This window comes from Apodemus sylvaticus, chromosome 2, assembly GCF_947179515.1.
Source record: "Apodemus sylvaticus chromosome 2, mApoSyl1.1, whole genome shotgun sequence".
In the NCBI taxonomy this organism is placed as follows: Eukaryota; Metazoa; Chordata; class Mammalia; order Rodentia; family Muridae; genus Apodemus; species Apodemus sylvaticus.
The window spans coordinates 119894939-119913371 of record NC_067473.1 but is presented as its reverse complement, the minus strand read 5'-3'; the positions used below and the strand labels follow the sequence as shown (position 1 = coordinate 119913371).

The 18433-nt window shown below is 44.4% G+C and overlaps 1 protein-coding gene and 1 pseudogene across 1 annotated transcript in view; both read left to right on the top strand.

Annotated features, from left to right (window-relative positions):
- Positions 1–18433, top strand: part of Chchd6 (coiled-coil-helix-coiled-coil-helix domain containing 6) — a 213691-nt gene that overhangs the window by 61943 nt on the left and 133315 nt on the right. The gene's annotated exons all lie outside the window — the stretch shown is intronic.
- Positions 17837–18406, top strand: LOC127678940 (60S ribosomal protein L18-like; annotated as a pseudogene).

Here is an 18433-nt window from a genome sequence, read left to right as displayed (position 1 = left end):
TTGGTGGCACATTCCTGTGATCCCAGCAGTAGGAGACTAAGGTGGAAGGATTTTAAGTTTGAAGCCAGCCATCTCAAAGGCAAACAACAGCAGGAGGCGGGGTAGGGTAGAGTTGGGGGGTGGAGACAGGATTAATACATTCTCTAGGTATCTCTTCTGCTTGCTTATTTATCTGTCTAGATTGCTCTATTACATAGTGCTCTCAATTATGATTCTACATTTGGGTCTTGTGGGTTTTGTCTGTTCTGATCTGAAAATCTACTCTTTGCAGTCAATGTATAAAACTTCCAGGACCTCTGAAAGCACTAGCTCTTTGACAAATATCCTTCCTGCCTTCTGATGTCCAGCTTGGCCAGTGAGATCTTAGATACACTATCCATCCTCCTACTGTGGGCACTTCCAAAGCAAACCTCACACTCTATGGTTTCTGTTGAATGATTAGAAGCAGGAGTATTGTTTACTAATCAAAATGACGATTTTGCTAGATAGAGCTAATAAGTCAATCAGCAGATACTCTATGTGGGACAGTTTGGACTGTGAGAAGCTGTCAGGAGAGGACTTGACCTGTGCCTTTAGGACTCTGGTCTTATTTATTATTACTGTTATTTTTTTTGACTGAACATACTCTTGTCATTTTCAGCTATACAGTACTGTCCTGTATACAGTCAAGGGGTATAGTTTTACCCTGTGGTGAGTCTCTGCCCACTTCTTGTTCACAGGCGCTGGTGGCCTGATGGGAAGATGTGAATGGACTTTAAGTGCTAAGATATCAACTGAGTCCTCCCTAGTTCTGAAGTTCATTAGCCGTGGTCCAGCCCACAGTGATATGTTTTGTAGAGCATTGTATGCTGTGTGGTATGGTGGGAGGAGTTGCCTCATTGGGCGTATGTTGAGGCATCCCACCCATGCCCCAGGTACTAGCCATACAATGATTCTAGTATAAAATAGAGTTTATTTAGGGGAGTTGAGAAAGGGAGTAGAGTCAGAAAGAGAGGGGCCAAAGAAAGGGACACACACACACACACACAGAGAGAGAGAGAGAGAGAGAGAGAGAGAGAGAGAGAGAGAATGAATGGGCTGGCTGGAACACATGGAAGGGGGGAGAAAGGAAGAAAGGGGGCAGAGAGAGTGAAGAGAAGCCAAACAGCCAAACAGTTCCTTTTATAGCAGGCCAGTCCTACCTGGCTGTAGCCAGGTAACTGTTGGGTGGAGCCTAGAAGGAATGTTAAGTTGGTTACAAACCCGGGGCTCATTCCTTTTCACTTCAGTTTCTCTCATGTGAAATGAGTTCAGAAGTGCTAGCCAGGGGGTTATCCAGCAATAAATCAAGATGTCACAGATCTCCTGTTGGCAAGCAGGTGGCCTTCAGCAGGCCCTGTTCTTTCTCCATTTCTTTCTGAAGCTTGAGAATTTTCTTTCCTGGCTGGGTTAGGAGTTGAGAGTAACACATTTGTCTACATGTGTTTGCTGGCGTATTACAACAGAGGAAGGAGACAGAAGTTAGCCATTAAAGATTCCACTTGGTTCTGGGTTTCTAGAAATTTAAGAAGTTAGTTCTTGTTTGGCTCTTTGCATAAGAGCTTCATCTTTAAGCCTTTTGTCTTGGTGTCATCTCAAGTCCCCACCCCAGGTGTTAAGTACTATCGTAGTGCACAAGTGAAGAACAGCACGAGGAGTGAACAGTCTGGTCTCCAGCTTTAGCCAACGCTGAACGTTCATTAAACCCAGCGCACTTGTCAGCTTTCCCCTCCAGAGAGTACCTCCGAAGACAGTCCAACTGCTTCTGTTCTGCCTTGTCACTTACAGTCACAGTACCAGTGAGGACGTGCCTGTGCATGTGTGCATGCATGCATACCATGTTTGTGTGCCTGCACATGCCTGGTGGAGGTGGAGTACAGGTGAGAACTTACTTGTAGGCGCCAGATGTGGGCTCCCCTGGGGCTAGAAGGTGCCTGTGTGTCTCCTCTCTCTTGTTTCTTGGCCTCTCGCTTGCCAGGAGCACTCCCTCTTTGGCCTGAATCCCCCTTGTTTCCCTTTCCTTCAGTATACAGTCAGTATTTCTGGCTGAATATTTTACCAACTTCTTAGAATGACTTAGACAATTTTAGAGGGAAGTTCTTTGAGGAGAGCTGTAGTCTCTCCATACTATGAAGTGTCTAGCTAACTGGCTGCTGAGACACTCCAACCAGCTCTGAGGTGCCCTCTGATGAGCATGTTGTGCAGGTCTTTCTATAGACAAGGCTGGTTTTGGTAGCATGGGGACATCAGAATCCTCCCAATAGTGTGTTATGAAGAATTTTCTGTGGGAGAGTCCCCTGATTGTTGCCCTTTCTTAGCCTCCCTGTGTGGCCAGAGAGGAGCTTGCCTCTGCACAATGTGCTGAGGACCCACTCTGGACATGTGCAGCCTTGGACAGTGGGGCCAGGAGCCCCTTTGAACATAACTGCAAGCTAACCCAAGGAAACCTTTCTCAGACACTTTACTACTCCTGCCTTTTCCCCTGTCGCTTGCTCATAGTATTCTTCAGAGTCTCTGTGGGTAAGTTCTTCCCTCTTGGCTTCTTCACTGGGAAGTAGAAGATCATGGTAGGCCCCTTAGTTTCGCAGGACTCTGCAAGGCAAATAGGAGGAGGTACCAGATAGAGGATCAGAGAAAATCTCCTATTCCTAATTCCTCTTGTTACAAATGTTAAGAAGGGCACTGGTGATGATTAGGTAGAAGCAAGGGCTAGGAGAGGATTGGTGAAGAAAGAAATAAATGGGCCTGCCTAGGATGGGGCCACAAATGGGGCCCTTTCAGAAGAAGTTAGTGTTACTTAAGTGCTCTTGGTTTGAGGAGGTGATCTCCAGGTCTCCTCTGGTAGATCATCCCTACTTGCTTGTGGTTAGAAATGTGCCAGGGATCACCTGAGACCGAGACTACTTTAGGGCTTCAAGCCTTTTATTTACCTTAAGCTCTTTCTTTACTCATAAATTGCAAATGTGGTATGTGCTTTCAAGCATTATACAGTGTCTCAAGATTTCCTTTTAAGCCAGATAGAGGTGCTGTATGCCTTTAATCCCAGTCCTTGGGAAGTGGATCTCTGTGAATTTGAGGCCACCCTGGTCTACAGAATGAGTTCCAGGACAGCTAGGACTACATAGAGAAAGCCTGTCTTGTGGTGGTGGTGGTGGTGGTGATGGTGGTAAAATGTATTTTACCCCCACGGTGTGTGTGTGTCTATGTGTGTGTGTGCCTGTGCAGGTGCATATCTGCCTGTGCAGGTGCCCAAAGAGGACAGAGGCATCAGATCCCTAGGAGCTGGAGTTACAGAGCTTCTGGAGCTAGATACTAGGAGTTGAACGTGGATCCTATGGAATATCAATACATGCTCATCAATACATGAGCTCTCTCTTCATATTCCATTAAACACCTTTTAAAATCCCCCAGAAGGTCTTAAAATAAGAAGTGAGGGTCTGTCTATGTGCTTCCCTCCTCCCCAGTGTCACTTGTCAGATGGCTTGGGAAGATGGGTTGCTGGGAATCATGCTGGACTTGTTTATACCATGAGATCCACCACCAGGGCTCTCTGTCCCTGCCTCTCTGATGTCGCATGTGGTGCAGTTACTTGAGGAGGCACAGGAGGGAAAGTGGCAGGGCACTCCATGTTTGTTCCTGTTGCCTTTGTCAGAGGCTATTGAGAACACTTTTCTCAGCTATGCTCTTTTTTCTCACACCTACGCTGCTAATGTACATTTGATAACATTTCCCTTTCTTAAAAAATGCTTTATAGTTTAAACCACAAAGTTGTAGTAAAGGGAATGGCAAGGAAACCCAGGTAGCCTACTGGTAGGAGAGGAGCTGAGCTCAGAGTGACAGTGCTGAGGGTCCCCTGCTCCCAGTGTAAGACGTGGGGGCCACTCAAAAGTGAGGTTCCTGCTTCCTCTGCAAAGACAAACTAAAGGGAGCTAGTTCTTGGAGTGACTTTTATTTTTATCTGCCTAATTAGTGAGTAAAGTAGAGAGTGCACCCAGTAAATTTTTGTTGTTGTTCAGACAACAAAAAGTGGTTTCAGTGGAGAGAGAGCTTGAGCTTGCCAAGGTTACTTGGGCGATTGGATCTGGAAGCTAGCTTTGCCTCCTAGTGCATGCTGTTCCCATCTCCCTGCTTTTCTTATGGCCACTGAAGTCACAGGCCAGTGTTTTTCAAGTTCCCAGACAGCACTGATGTCTGTTACAGTGTGCCCAGAGTCCATGGCTAGGCTGCCCACTGAAGGCAAAGGCTGGGTCTGAGCCATCTGCTTGTCCTCTGGAGTCTTTTTGGTTTTGTTTTTAAAGATTTATTTTTGTGTGCCTGCATATATATAAATGTACCACATGCATGTAGTACCAACAGAAGTCAAAAGAGGACCCTCTGGAACCAGAGTTACAGAAGGTCATAAGCTACCACATGGGTTTCATGAACTGAACCTGGGTCTTCTGCAAGATCATCGAGCATTTTTAACTATAGTGCCATCTTTCTCTCTCCCTCTTATGGATTCTTACCAACAAAGGCAATATCTGTGGGGTTTACAAACTACTGCTCAGTTACTACACACAGATAATTGGTGATTTTACAGAGGACTCAGAAATGGCCAACACTGTTCCTCACTGTGTGTGGCTCCCTGTGCTTGACTCTCTAGACCAGAAAGATATCTGGTCTTGAACAATCCAGGTTCTTTTATTCCATAGATAGTTGCTCCTATACCTCAGACATGAATTTCTTTTATCAAAAGGAAGCTGCCCATGTTCCCTGGACTGGCTAGATGTCCTGGTCCTGATTTCATCATTTATATTGTCATTTTTCTCTCCTGAGTCCCCGAAGACATTGTCATCTCTGAGTCAGGAACTCATAAAACAGGCACTGGATGACGGAAGAGCCTTGTTTCTAGCTGTCTTTGCTGCATACATAGGGGTACTAGGGGCTGTAAAATACCCATGCAAGAGAGCAAGAGGGGAGGTCATGAGACTGGAATGCTAGGCCTGATGTACAGGCTATAGGATGTTTGTATCTGGGTCATGTGGTTCATTCATTTTTTTAGTGGTCTGTTCATGTCCACAGTGTTTATTTGATGAATTGTGGCTCATCTTACCTTGGCTGAGACAAAATGTAAGGCAGAAATTGTTGTCCAAAGAGCCAAGAGTCAGGACCCAAACTGATGCCTGCCAACTTGTGTCCATGTGAGACTCAGAGGTAGTGGTGGCCCTGCTGGCCTCAGCTCCCATCTTCTTATGCAAGACCTTGTGAAAGCATCAAGTACAGCCACAAGTACAGCCACAGTCCATTTGGTGGGTGCCGGGTAAAAGTAGATAAACACCAGGACTGCAGTTCTGAGGGAGAAAGAGAATGTAGAGTCTTGGGCTCTGTCTTTCAGGTGTAGATGATGCACAGTGTACCATTTGTAAACAGTCTTTCTCTTTGCAAATTTTGAGAGAGAGAGAGAGAGAGAGAGAGAGAGAGAGAGAGAGAGAGAGAGAGAGAGAGAATGCATACATATGTACCACAGTGTGCTCATGATGGAGAAAAACTTTTGGGAATTAGTTCTTGTTTCTACTATATATGTTAGATATTCATTTTTATTCAGGAAGTTTTTAATTTTTTTGTTTTTGCCTTGACACAGAAGTCATTTGGTACAGAGTTGTTCAGTTTCCATGAGTTTGTAGGCTTTCTGTTGTTTCTGTTGTTTCTGTTGTTGAGATCTAGCTTTAATTTGTAGTGGTCTGGTAGGATACAGGGAATTATTTCAACTTTCTAGTATTTGTTGAGACTTGCTTTGTGACCAAGTATGTGGTCAGTTTTGGATAATGTTCCAGGAGGTGCTAAAAGAAGGTGTATTCTTTTTGTTTGTGTGAAATATTCTATAGCTATCTGTTATGTCATTTGGTTCATAACTCTGTTACCTCCATTATTTCACTGTTTAGTTTTTGTCCGGATAGCCTGTCTGTTGTTAGGAGTTGGGTATTGAAGTCTTCCACTACTAATGTGTAAGGGCTGATGTATGATTTAATCTTTACTAGTGTTTTCTTTACAAATGTCGGTGCCCTTGCATTTGAGGCATAGATGTTAAACATAGAAAGATCATCTTATATTTTTTCCTTTGATAAGTATGAAGTATCCTTCCCCATTTCTTGGATTAATTTTGAAGTCTATTTTGTTAGATATTAGGATGGATACTTCAGCTTGTTTCTTAAGTGCATTTGCTTGGGAAATCTTTTTTCTATACCTTTACTCTGAGGTAATGTCTGTCTTTGATGTAGATGTATGTTTCTTGTGTGCAGCAGACAAATGGATCCAGTTTTCACATCCCTTCTCTTCTTAGTCTGTGCCTTTTCATTTGGGAATTTAGTCCAATGATACTGAGAGATATCAGTAACCAGTGATTGTTACTTCATGTGTTATTTTGTTGTTGGTGGTGGTGGTCTGCTTTTTTTTTTGTGTTTGTGTGTGTGTGTGTGTGTGTGTGTGTGTGTGTGGTGTTTCCCTTCTTTTGGTTTTGCTAGGGTGAGATTCTTTCCTGTATTTTCATAGGTATAAATTACCTTAGGTTAGAATTTTCCTTCTAGTACCTTCTGTAGGGCTGAATTTGTGGATAGATATTGTTTAAATTTGACTTTATCATGCAATTGCTTGTTCTCTCCATCTATGGTGATTGAAGGTTTTGCTGGGTATAGTAGTATGACTGGCATCTGGGATCTCTTAAAGTCTACAGGACATCTGTCGAGGCCCTTCTGGTGTTTGAGAAGTTGGGTGTAATTTTGGTAGGTCTGTCTTTATATGTTACCTGACCTTTTTTCCTTACAGCTTTTAATATTCTTTCTTTGTTCTGTATATTGAGTGCTTTGATTATTATGAGGAGAGGGAACTTTCTATTTTGGTCGAGTCTATTTGGTGATCTATAAGCTTCTTGTACCTTTATAGGCAGGTCCCTCTTTAGGTTAGAAGATTTCTTGTATGATTTTTGTTGAAAATATTTTTTGAGTCTTTGAACTGGATTTTTCTCTTTATTTCTATTACTCCTTTTATAGTGTTCCAGATTTTTCTGGATATTTTGTGTTAGAAATATTTTAGATTGAAATTTTTCTTTGATTGATATATCTATTTCTTCTATCATATTGTCAACATCTGAGATTCTCTTTTCCATCTCTTGTATTCTCTTGGTGATACTTGCATCTGTAGTTCCTGTTAGCATCCCTCAATTTTCTATTTCTAGAACTCCCTCAGTTTGTTTTTTCTTTATTGCTCCTATTTCCGCTTTTCAGGTCTTGAACACTTTTATTTGTTTTCTTCATATGTTTGGTTCTTTCTCTTGGTTTTCTTTAATTTCTTTAAGGGATCTATTAATTTCTTCTTTAAGGGCCTCTATCATGTGTTTAAAATTGGTTTAAGGTCATTTGCTTGTGCTTCAGCTGGGGTGGAATATTCAAGACTTGCTGTAGTAGGATTGCTGGGCTCTGGTGGTGACAGATTGCCTCGGTTGCTGTTGTGTTCTTAAGCTGGCATCCAGGCATCTAGGTTTGGGGTGATTATTAGTCTGAGAACTGATTTCTGAGTTTGTCTTTGTTGGACGTGTATTTTGTCTTTGGTTTCTGTTTCTTCGTTCCTCTTCTGCCTGGAGTGGCCTGTGGTTGCACAGAGGATCTCTGCAAGAGTTGGGGGCTAGATTTCTGGTGGCTGGTATGACCCCTGGTCTAGCCAAAGGTATTCTACTGGAGTTGGGGCTTGGAGTTCTAGAGGCCAGCTTAGCCTCTGGTGGAGTTGGAGGTTTCTGATGGAGTTTAGGCCAGGATGTGGAAATGAGGAGAGGCAAGATTGTTGCCAGCAGGTGGGGCAGGCACTGAGGCAGTGGGGAATTCTCTGGCAGGGTGCTTATCTGGGGCTCAAGGAGCAAGTGTGGCCTCTGGTGGAGCAGGGGGCTTTCTTTGTTATTTTTTTTTTTTGGCATAAATCCCTAAACATGAAATGTCTTATTCACTCTCTAAGAAAAATCTCTAGAAAAAATTGACTTAAGTCAATGTATTTGTTTCCTAGAATTGTTGTAACAAGTACCACAAACCAAGTGGCTTAAAACAAGTAAAAATCTGTTTTATGGAAGTTGTAAAAGCTAGATGTTTGGGAGCTAGAGAGATGGCTCAGTGGTTAAGAACACTGGATGCTTTTCTAGAAGACCAAAGTTTGATTCTAACCCCCATGTGGAAACTTACAACTGTCTATAACTCCAGTCCAGGGCATCTGATTCCCTTGTCTGACTTCCATGGACACCAGGTATACACTTCCATGGACAACATGGCACACTGAAAATATATGCAGGCATAAAACACACACACACACACACACACACACACACGTGCACGTGTTTTAAAAAATCAAGTTATGAGGAAGATACCTTTTAGACATTCCTTGGCCCTTCCTGTGTCTTTACACCCATTCTTCAAGTACTGTGTGTATGACCTCCCACATTTTGACCATTTTATCAGGACACCAGTCATATTGGGTTGGGGTTTATCCCACTGACCTAATTTTTACTTGATAACTGATGCAAGCAGCTTAGTTTCAAATAAGGTCACATTGTAGAAGTAATAGGGGTTGAGCGTCCCATTTTTCAGGGCCATAATCCAGACCCTGATAGTTGGAAATAATATGTTGGGCTTGCATTTTAATCTGACAACTTGGATAGTGGCTTTGAGGGACAGACAGAAACTAGAGGTCAAGGAAACTGGGGAACTGGCTGTACTTTGATGAAAAATAAGGGCCTGGCCTAGAGAAACAACAGTGGACTTGAGAGGTGATTAAGAAGATAGCTAGTAAACAGAATCATAGAGCTCAGCGACCGTAGTGTGTGAGGATGAGAACAGCCAGGCTGTCTGTGTAAATGGCATAATGAATACAGTCAGTTCTTTGGTTCCATCCCCAAGTCCAATTAAAACAAGAGTGAGGATGTGGGGCAGCAGCAGTGCTGTGAAGCTGGAGGTTAGATGGCAGGGTTGTTTGTTTAGGCAATAGGCGGCCTGCAGAGGGGAATCAGGCCCATGGCTGCACATCACATCTGCCCCAGAGCTTTAGAATTGAAGGGTACCCTAGTCCTAACCCCTGTGGGGTTCACAGAGACTAAAGAATGGAAGGGCTGAAGAGCTGGTTCAGTCAGTAAAGTGCACAAAGACCTAAGCTCTGACCCCCCAGTATCTACACGAAAAGTCAGGTTCAGCAGTACAGATATGTTCCCAGCTCTGGAGAAGTAGACACAGACAGAGTCATGAAGACACTGGCTAGCCAACCTAGGTACACACTAACACACTCCTACAGGAAGAGATGCACACATACGGCACACACACACACAACGAAATAATGGGAGGAATTAGGTTCAAGTTATATAAGAAGTGTCAAAACCTGTCTTTCTTGAAGTTCGTTTCTACCAGCAGACCAAGTTCTTTATGTCTGGTTCGGGTGTCAACTTTATGGTTGATGTGGTAAAAGGGTCTGGATGCCTGTAAGCTTCATGGTAAGGGTACCCACCCCTATGAGTAGGAGGGGCCTTCCATTCTACACTGTGATTCTTTCTTTCTCCAAGAGTACAGGCTTAACACTCCCAGGCTAGGGACTAAAGGACCCAGGATAAGGTCTACAAACACTGACAATGTAAAGTTCCTTATGATAGTTCATCTGGCAAGTGACGAGCAGGTCTTGGCGAGAAAGAACTTGGAACTGCTTCTGAACTTTGAGAAATCAACTCTATAGAGGAATCATTGATAGCCGAAATATAAACCAATGTAAATTAAGACTAATATATTTAACCTCTGTACAGAGTTTGTAAATTGAAAATGGGAATAATGCATGGAAGCAGAAGAAAAAATAAGATTTAAAAAAAAGCCCTCTGATAAAGAAAATATTATATTTCTGAAGAGTGGAAAGCTATTTAAAAAACAACATAGAAAAAGAAATTTTAGAATTAAAAACACAATCATGGAAATAGGAAATTCTGTTGAAGGGCTAGAAAGTAGAGCTGAGGAAATTGCCCAGAGATGAAAACAAGTGGCAGAAAATACAAAAGAAGCTTAGGAAACAAGTGCATTTGTTTAGGCGGTCCAGCATCAGAGTTCAGCAATGCCAGAGAACAGCAGAGTGTTAGCAAAATGACTGCACGGCCTTTCTTAGACCCTGCAGATGGAATAGCCTGTTAGCCGTTGAGAACAGATGTATACAAGGTCTACTTCATGAAATTCTAGAATATGGAAGGACCTTAGCTGCTCCAAAAGCATACAGGAAGGAGCATGATAGTATTTTGTGCTGCCATCAACTCACCCCAGAACATAGAGTCACTTGGGATCTACTGTAGCACTCGTCTGTGCCATGATAATGCAATGGCAGCCACAGACAGTGGCTCTGGCCGTTCTTGCCAGACCATTCTGAAAGTACAAGTTGGGACAGGGCTGTGGCTCATTGTCTGGGTTGAGAATATAAGTGTTCATGTCTCAGAGCTTCTATAGCTTTGTCGGATCTTTGGGTTCTGGATCACCCAAAAGTCTTCAAGCACGGTGATTAAGCCATCTATAAGTTTTCTAGGTGTATCTGATTCTACTCTCATTTCATGAGTTTTGGAAGGTTTCTATTTCTGTGGACTGCTGGATGGGAGGGCCTTGGCTCCTTGCTCTTGGACTTCTCCTTGAGACAGCTGTAACATGACAGCGTGCTTTGTTGGTGAGGGCAAAATGGACAGACAGCAGTCCGTCTCACAAGTCTCCGATCGTGTCCTACCACTTTTACCCTGTCTGTTTTCAGAAGTGAGACCACACGTCCAGCCAGCAGACAGAGAGGAAGCTGCCATTAAAGGTGTGGGTCAGTGCTTAAGTCTGAACACTGAGATGGAGATGATAGAAATGGGTGGAGAGGATGGAGATGACTGGGGCTTTTTTAGCAGGCTGTGGAAAAGAGACGGAGGAGAGGTGAGGGAGGAGGGAGAGGAAGTAGGAAAGTGGGAGAAAAAGAAAAGAAAAAAATGACAGGTTGTATCAAAGAATCACACTAACCCCAATGTATTGGAAGCCACAGCATAGAGCTGATAGAAGCTACAGAAGGAGCCCTCTCTTCAAAGTTCCAAAAGGAGAGCAAAATTTGATTCTGCAGAAAACAGTTATTCTAGAAAAGAAATCTGAGAACATTCCATGGCTCAGCTGTGAATAATACTGGCTCAGTCATGCTGTATACTGCAAGTGATGAGGGCTGTAGATATTGGAGAGGCATCTTTATGAAAAAAGTCAGTAACTGGGAGGCTTAGAAACACAGAGGCAAATGCTTGAGAAGCGAATAAGAGGTCTGAATCAGCCTAGGAGAGTGGAGAGAAGCTAGTGTGTGTAGTTTGATTTTAATAGGAAACACTTGCCAAAGAGACAGGATCAAAATGTAAAGTGCTCTCCTATCTTGGATTCTGGAACACCAATGATAAAATGATGGTTGTAGGTAAACTTGTGTTTAATGGACTTAGGTTATGAAGTAAACTCAGTTTAGTTTGTCAGAGGAACCCTGGTATTTTATGATGCTACCTCACATTGGGGAGTGTGCATGTACTCTACAGTGTCTTTTCAACTTTTTATGTAAGTCTACAAGTATTTTTCAACATAAAGCTTATTTAAAAAGAGAGGTAAAGTTAGACCCCAGAAAACCAAATAACCCTATTAAAAAATGGGGTACAGAGCTAAAAAAAGAATTTTCACCTGAAGAACTTCAGATGGCTGAAAAGCACCTTAAGAAATGCTCAACATCATTAGTCATTAGGGAAATGCAAATCAAAACAACCCTGAGATTTCACCTCACACCAGTCAGAATGGCTAAGATTAAAAACTCAGGAGACAGCAGGTGTTGGCGAGGATGTGGAGAAAGAGGAACACTCCTCCACTGCTGGTGGGATTGCAAGCTGGGATTTCCACTCTGGAAATCAGCCTGGTGGTTCCTCAGAAAACTGGGCATGACACTTCCAGAGGACCCTGCTATACCACTCCTGGGCATATACCCAGAGGATTCCCCAGCATGTAATGAGGATACATGCTCCACTATGTTCATAGCAGCCCTATTTATAATAGCCAGAAGCTGAAAAGAACCCATATGTCCCTCAACGGAGGAATGGATACAAAAAAATGTGGTATATATACACAATGGAGTACTATTCAGCCATTAGAAACAATGAACTCATGAAATTCTTAGACAAATGGATGGAGCTGGAGAACAGCATCCTAAGTGAGGTAACCTAGTCTCAAAAGAACACTCATGGTATGCACTCACTGGTAAGCGGTTATTAGCCTAGAAGCTTGGAATACTCAAAACACAATCCACATATCAAATGATGTCCAAGAAGAAGGAAGGAGTGGCCCCTGGTTCTGGAAAGGCTCAGTGCAGCAGTGTAGGGGAATACCAGGACAGGGAAGTGGGAAAGGTTGGATGGGGGAACAGGAGGAGTGAAGAGGGCTTATAGGGCTTTCCGGGAGGGGGGATGCAGGAAAGGGGAAATCATTTGAAATGTAAATAAAGAATATATCGAATAAAAAAAAAGAGAGGTACACACAGGATGAAGGTGTGGGATGCTGGGTACCTCTCAGTCTCCTGGAACACTAGAGGAACAGGCTGATTGTGGGAGAGACTGGCTCAGCTGTGGATATCTCAATCCTAAGTGTCGAGGCATATCAGATGTCCTTATAGGCAGGACTTGTAGTTTGAGACAGTGTCAGGCACCAGCTCATGGATAATTGGTCAGGAGCAGATGGGCTGTGTCTGTGGGAAATGAGAAGAGGAATTAAGACAGCGCTAATGAGTACCAAAAACATTGGTGGGGGATGCTGTTCTTGCTGCTTGGTTTTTATTGCTAATTGTGCAGGCATACCTTTTTCCCGTGCTTTGTTCTCCAGTTTCTGCTTGCTTGTTTGTTTACAACTAAAGGTTTGTATCAAGCTGCATTGAGCAAATTTATCAGCAGCACTTTCTCAATACTATGTGCTTGCTCCCATATTTGTGCCATGATGTGATTCCTACAGTATTTCAAGTTTTCTCATGAGTATTGTATCTTTTATGTTGATCTGTGATGTCATGGTTGTAATTATTTTGGACTATGTCTACATAAGTCTGTAAATTTAATCAGGTATTATATCACACTGCCTTCTGTTTTTACGGCTTTCCTATTTCTTAAGATACAACAGTATTAGGCCAGTTATACAGTAGCCTTTCTACGTTCAGTCAAATATTGATGATTAAACTTAGAGAAGAAGGATGTTGGACACTGTGATGGGCCAAAGGCAGGACCTGGCAACAAACATGCAAATTGTGAATGGTGAGAAGTGATTGGTGCTAGGCAGGGACATAGGAGGAGGAGAGTGGAGCAGCCTTGCTGCTGATGTGGAGAAAGTGTTAGTGGATAGATGGAAGCTCAAACCACCCACAGCATTTCTCTCAGCCAAAGCCTAATCCAAAATGGCCCTACATTTCTTCAGTCCCGTAGAGGCCAAGAAGCTGGCAGAGACTGGTTCATGGAATGTAAGAAATGAGGTATCTCCATAACAGTAAAGTGCAGGGGAAACAGCGGAGGCTGAAGTGCAGGTTGCAGCAAGTGACCCTGAATGTCTGGCTAAGGTCACTGATGAGGATGGGTGTAAACCACAGTGGGCTTCCAGAACAGGTGACATGGCCCCATGTTAGAATACGGTGCTGTCCAGGACTTAAATAGCTATGAAGAAGAAGCCAGTGCCTGTCTTCAAAGCTTCAAAGGACAAGCAGATTCTCTTTTGAGGGGCTGATGCAGCTGGTGGATGACTAAGCCAACCAGTGCTCATTTGCCATTCCAAAAATCCTAAGACTTATTATTCTGCCTGTGCTCCAAAAATGAAGCAGCAAAGCATATGTGATAGCACATCTGTTTACAGCATCGGCTGCTGGGGTTTTCAAGCTTATTATTTAGACCTGCTGCAACCTGGCAATTCCTGTGGTCACCCAGAGCTCTGATGGAGAAGATGGAGCTCTGATGTCAGTGCTGGCACACCTTCATACATGGCATCCATTTTCCAGCCAGTCAATCAGGGAGTATGTTTGACTTTAAAGTCTCATATTTAAGAACTGCTTTTCATAGGACTATAGCTACACCTGAGGCGTTTCTGTTGACCTGGCAGGTTCAGCTAAAAACGTTCTAGAAAGGATTCACTACTCTCTTCCATTAAGAATGTCTATGAGTCAAAAGAACACACATGGTATGCACTCACTGATAAGTGGATATTAGTCCAGAAGCTTGGGAATATCCAAGACACAATTCACAGATCAAACGAAGCTCAAGAAGAAGGAAGACCAAAGTATGGATACTTTGGCCCTTCTTAGACGGGGGAACAAAATACCCACGGGAGGAGATACAGAGACAAAGTGTGGAGCAGAGACTGAAGGAAAGACCATCCAGAGATTGCCTCACTTGGGGTTCCATCCCATATATAGTTACCAAACCCTGACACTATTGTAGATGCCAACACGCGCTTACTACAGGAGCCTGATATAGCTGTCTCCTGAGAGGCTCTTCCAGTACCTGACAAATAGAGAGGTGGGTGCTCTCAACTAACCACTGGACTGAGCACAAGGTCCCCAATGGAGGAGCTAGAGAAAGAACCCAAGAAGCTGAAGGAGCTTGCAGCCCCATAGGAGGAACAGCAATATGAACCAACAGTACCCCCAGAGCTCCCAGGGACTAAACTATCAACCAAAGAGTACACATGGAGGGACCATGGCTCCAGCCACATATATAGCAGAGGATGGCCTTGTTGGACATCAAAGGGAGGAGAGGCCTTTGGTCCTGAGAAGGCTCAATGCCCCAGTATAGGGGAATGCCAGTACAGGGAAGCAGGAGTGGGTGGGTTGGTGAGCAGGGGGAGGGGTATGGGATAGGGTGTTATTGGAGGGGAAACCAGCAAATGGGATAACATTTGAAATGTAAATAAAGAAAATATCCAATAAAAGAAAAAAAAGAATGTGAGTCACTAGAGTGGTGATGCAATAGGGCTTTGGTAGTTGACTCTGTCCTTTATAGATGACTTGCAGAGGATTAAACCTGCAATGGAGGCAGTGACTGCATGTGTAGTAGCAATAATAGGAAAGCTAGAACTGAGAGTAAAGTCTGAAGATGTGCCAACTGGCAGAAGAACCTCATGAGGAGTGCAGTGGAGTTGCTTCTTCGGATGAGCAAAGGCAGTGGACTCTCAAGATAGAATCTGCTCCTTGCAGAGAAGCTGTGATCCTTGTTGAGACCAAAAGGTAGGTTCAGGGTACTATAGAAGTTCAGTTGATAAGGCAGCATCAAAGCATGGGGGTAGGGATTAACTCTTAACTATAAGCAGAAGTGCTATGCCAGTAAACTGTTGTCAAAATAGCAGAGTGGCCCAGGGAGGCCATTTGTGAGAAGAGCCTTGGTGGCCTGTAGCAGCCATTACCCTGGGTTGCTAGCAAATGCTAACATAGAGGGGAGACTCAGCCCTAGCAAAAAGATTAGACCTCTCTGAAGGCTCAGATGATCATTAGCACATTTTAGCAACAGGGTTTTTTCTTTTAAGATAGGGTTTCTCTGTATAACAGCCCTTGCTGTCCAGGAATTTGCCCTGGGGACCAAGGTGGCTTCAGACTCACAGAGATCTACCTGCTTTAGCTTCCCGATTACTGGGATTAAAGATGTGTACCACCACCCAGCAAAATAAATTTTTTTTGATCTAGAAAATATACTTTATATTTTAGCCCCACAGTAATGGTTTAAAAACAATAACATTTACTAAGCAAACTGATACTCTGCATTAATTTTCTGTCTGACAAATGCACTCTATGATGTAAATGCAGCATTCAGAAATTTGTCTTCATATGTGTCTTCTTTTTATTTTTTAAACTTTTAAAAACTCCTTGTGGGTTTCACATTATGCACCCCAATCCAACTCATCTCCCTGTTCCTTCATGTCCACCCTTCACCCTTACAACTTCCTTCCCCCCCAAAATAGCACACACACACATATACACACACACACACACACACACACACACACACACACACACACACACATACACACACACAACCAAAGCATAGAAAATATCTCATTGTAGAATCTGTAGTATGTCACAGTATGTTTTGCAATATTCATTGCAGTAAATATTTGGTTGACTCGAGATATCTGGTTTCTATGACACCATCAATATTGGCTTCACACTAGGATTCCTCCCTGTCATCCCATTGCTGCCCTGTGTCATGGAGATCCTATAGCTTTGGGTCAGCAGGATTGGCCCTTTCACATATCCTACCGATTCGTAGGTGGTATAGATTTTGAGATAGGCCAACTCAGAGCCCTTGGTCTGGGCCTGGGTGGCAGCTGAGCTGGTCAGTGCACTGGCATTCCATTATCTGCACCACAGGGTGAGCTCTCCAGTACTGCTCCAGCTAGGCCACCCAGTGGCAATATTGGTAAGAGGTGAGGTCAACTTTCTTGCTCTTATGCCCTTGGACCAGCTCACCTGCACCTTTGACATCAGGGCCAGCTCTGCTGTGTTGCCCTGTGGTGAGGTATAGGGTGCTGCATCCAGTAAGGAGGAAGGGCTTGCTCTCTCACTCTCATGCCCTCAGAACCTGCTCTTCTAACTACTGTAGGTTATGAGCGGCAAGGGAGGGAGAGCATCACTCCTGGACCCATACCACTTCACAACAAAGGAGCCAGCTCTCCGTCATCCTCACCCTTGGGGCTGGTTCCCTGTACCCCTTCTACCAGGACCAGCCCTACTGTGTTGCTCAGGTGAGGTGTGGGGCCTGCCCTCCAGAGTGCTGTATCTGACAAAATACAGGGCCAGTTCACCCACTGTCATGACCCTGTGGGCAGCCCTCACAACTTTTGCAGGTGGCAGGAGGGAGGGCAACATACTCACACCACCTCATGGCAGAGGAATGGTGGGTTCAGCATTTCCACACTTAAGCCCTTGGCCATTTCATTTCCCTCCCCTATTTTCCCACTCCCCCCTTGTCAAGGCCAAGGCCAGCTCCACTGTGCTTCCTGGGTAAGATGCCAGGCCCGCTCTCCAAAGCACTGCTGCTTATGAGAGGTGAGGCCAGCTTTCTAGGCCACCTCAACCAGTGAGGGATGGAACCAGGTCTACACAGCCCCTGGACATCCTGTGGTCCCTGTCTGGTGCCCCAAGCACGGGCATCCCCATATTCTCTAGTGGTAATATAAGCCACAAACATTGACACACTGACCCCTGCTGCTGTGTATCCACAGACCCAGACATAGCCCTTAGTGGCAGCTGGGGCTGGGACCTCATTATGGCCCCAGGTGGCAGAGCTGGCCATAGGATACACTCCTCTCCACCCTCGGTCTCCAGTTGCACTCTCTTCATAATGTACAAGCTGTTCCACTTCTCTTTCTTTCCCATCTGACCAGAAGGTGGCTCCCTCCACAGGCTGGCCATGCATCTGGTGGGTCCCTTGGCTGACATCCTCTGTGGTGGTTCCGATATGGTGGCCCAGGGAGTGGCACTATTTGGAGGTGTGGCTTTGTCAGAGTAGTTGTGGCCTTGTTGGAGTAGGTGTGTCTCTGTGGGCCTGGGCTTTAAGACCCTCATCCTAGCTGCCTGAAAGCCAGTCTTCTCCTAGCAGCCTTCAAATGAAGAAGTAGAACTCTCACCTCCTCTTGCACTATGCCTGTCTGGATGTTGCCATGCTCCCACCTTGATGATAATGGGCTGAACCTCTGAACCTGTAAGCCAGCCCCAATTAAATGCTGTCCTTATAAAAGTAGTTGCCTTGGGTTTTTCTGGACCTGGCCAAGCAGGAGGTGCTATCATGGGTGTTGACATTCAACACAAGGACTGAAAGGTTTGGCGCAAGGAGCCCAAGAGCCAGGATATTTACCTGCAGCTGCTAGTCAAGCTGGACAGGTTTCTGGCCAGATGGACCAACTCCACCTTCGATCAGGTTGTGCTGAAGAGGTTATTTATGAGCCACACTAACCGGCCACCTCTGTCCCTATCCTGGATGATCCTAAATTAGATGAAGCTTCCTGGCTGGGAGAATAAGACTGCTGTGATTGTAGGGATGGTCACAGATGATATGCAGATTCTGGAAGTACCCAAGCTAAAGGTGTGTGCACTGCAGATGAGCGGCTGGGCCGAAGTCACATCCTCAAGACTGGGGACAAGATCCTCACCTTTGATTTGCTGGCTCTGGACCTTTGATTTCCCAAGGTCCAAGGTACTGTGCTCCTGTCTGGTCCTCGGAAGGGCCAAGAGGTGTAGACATTTTGACAAGGCCTCAGGAACCCCACACAGCTGCACCAAACTCTATGTCTGTTCCTAGCACTGGAAGCTTGAGGGTGCTAGAGGCCAAAGGGCCAGCCATGACTATAAAAACTAACCCTAGATCTTAATGAAAAAGCTTTGG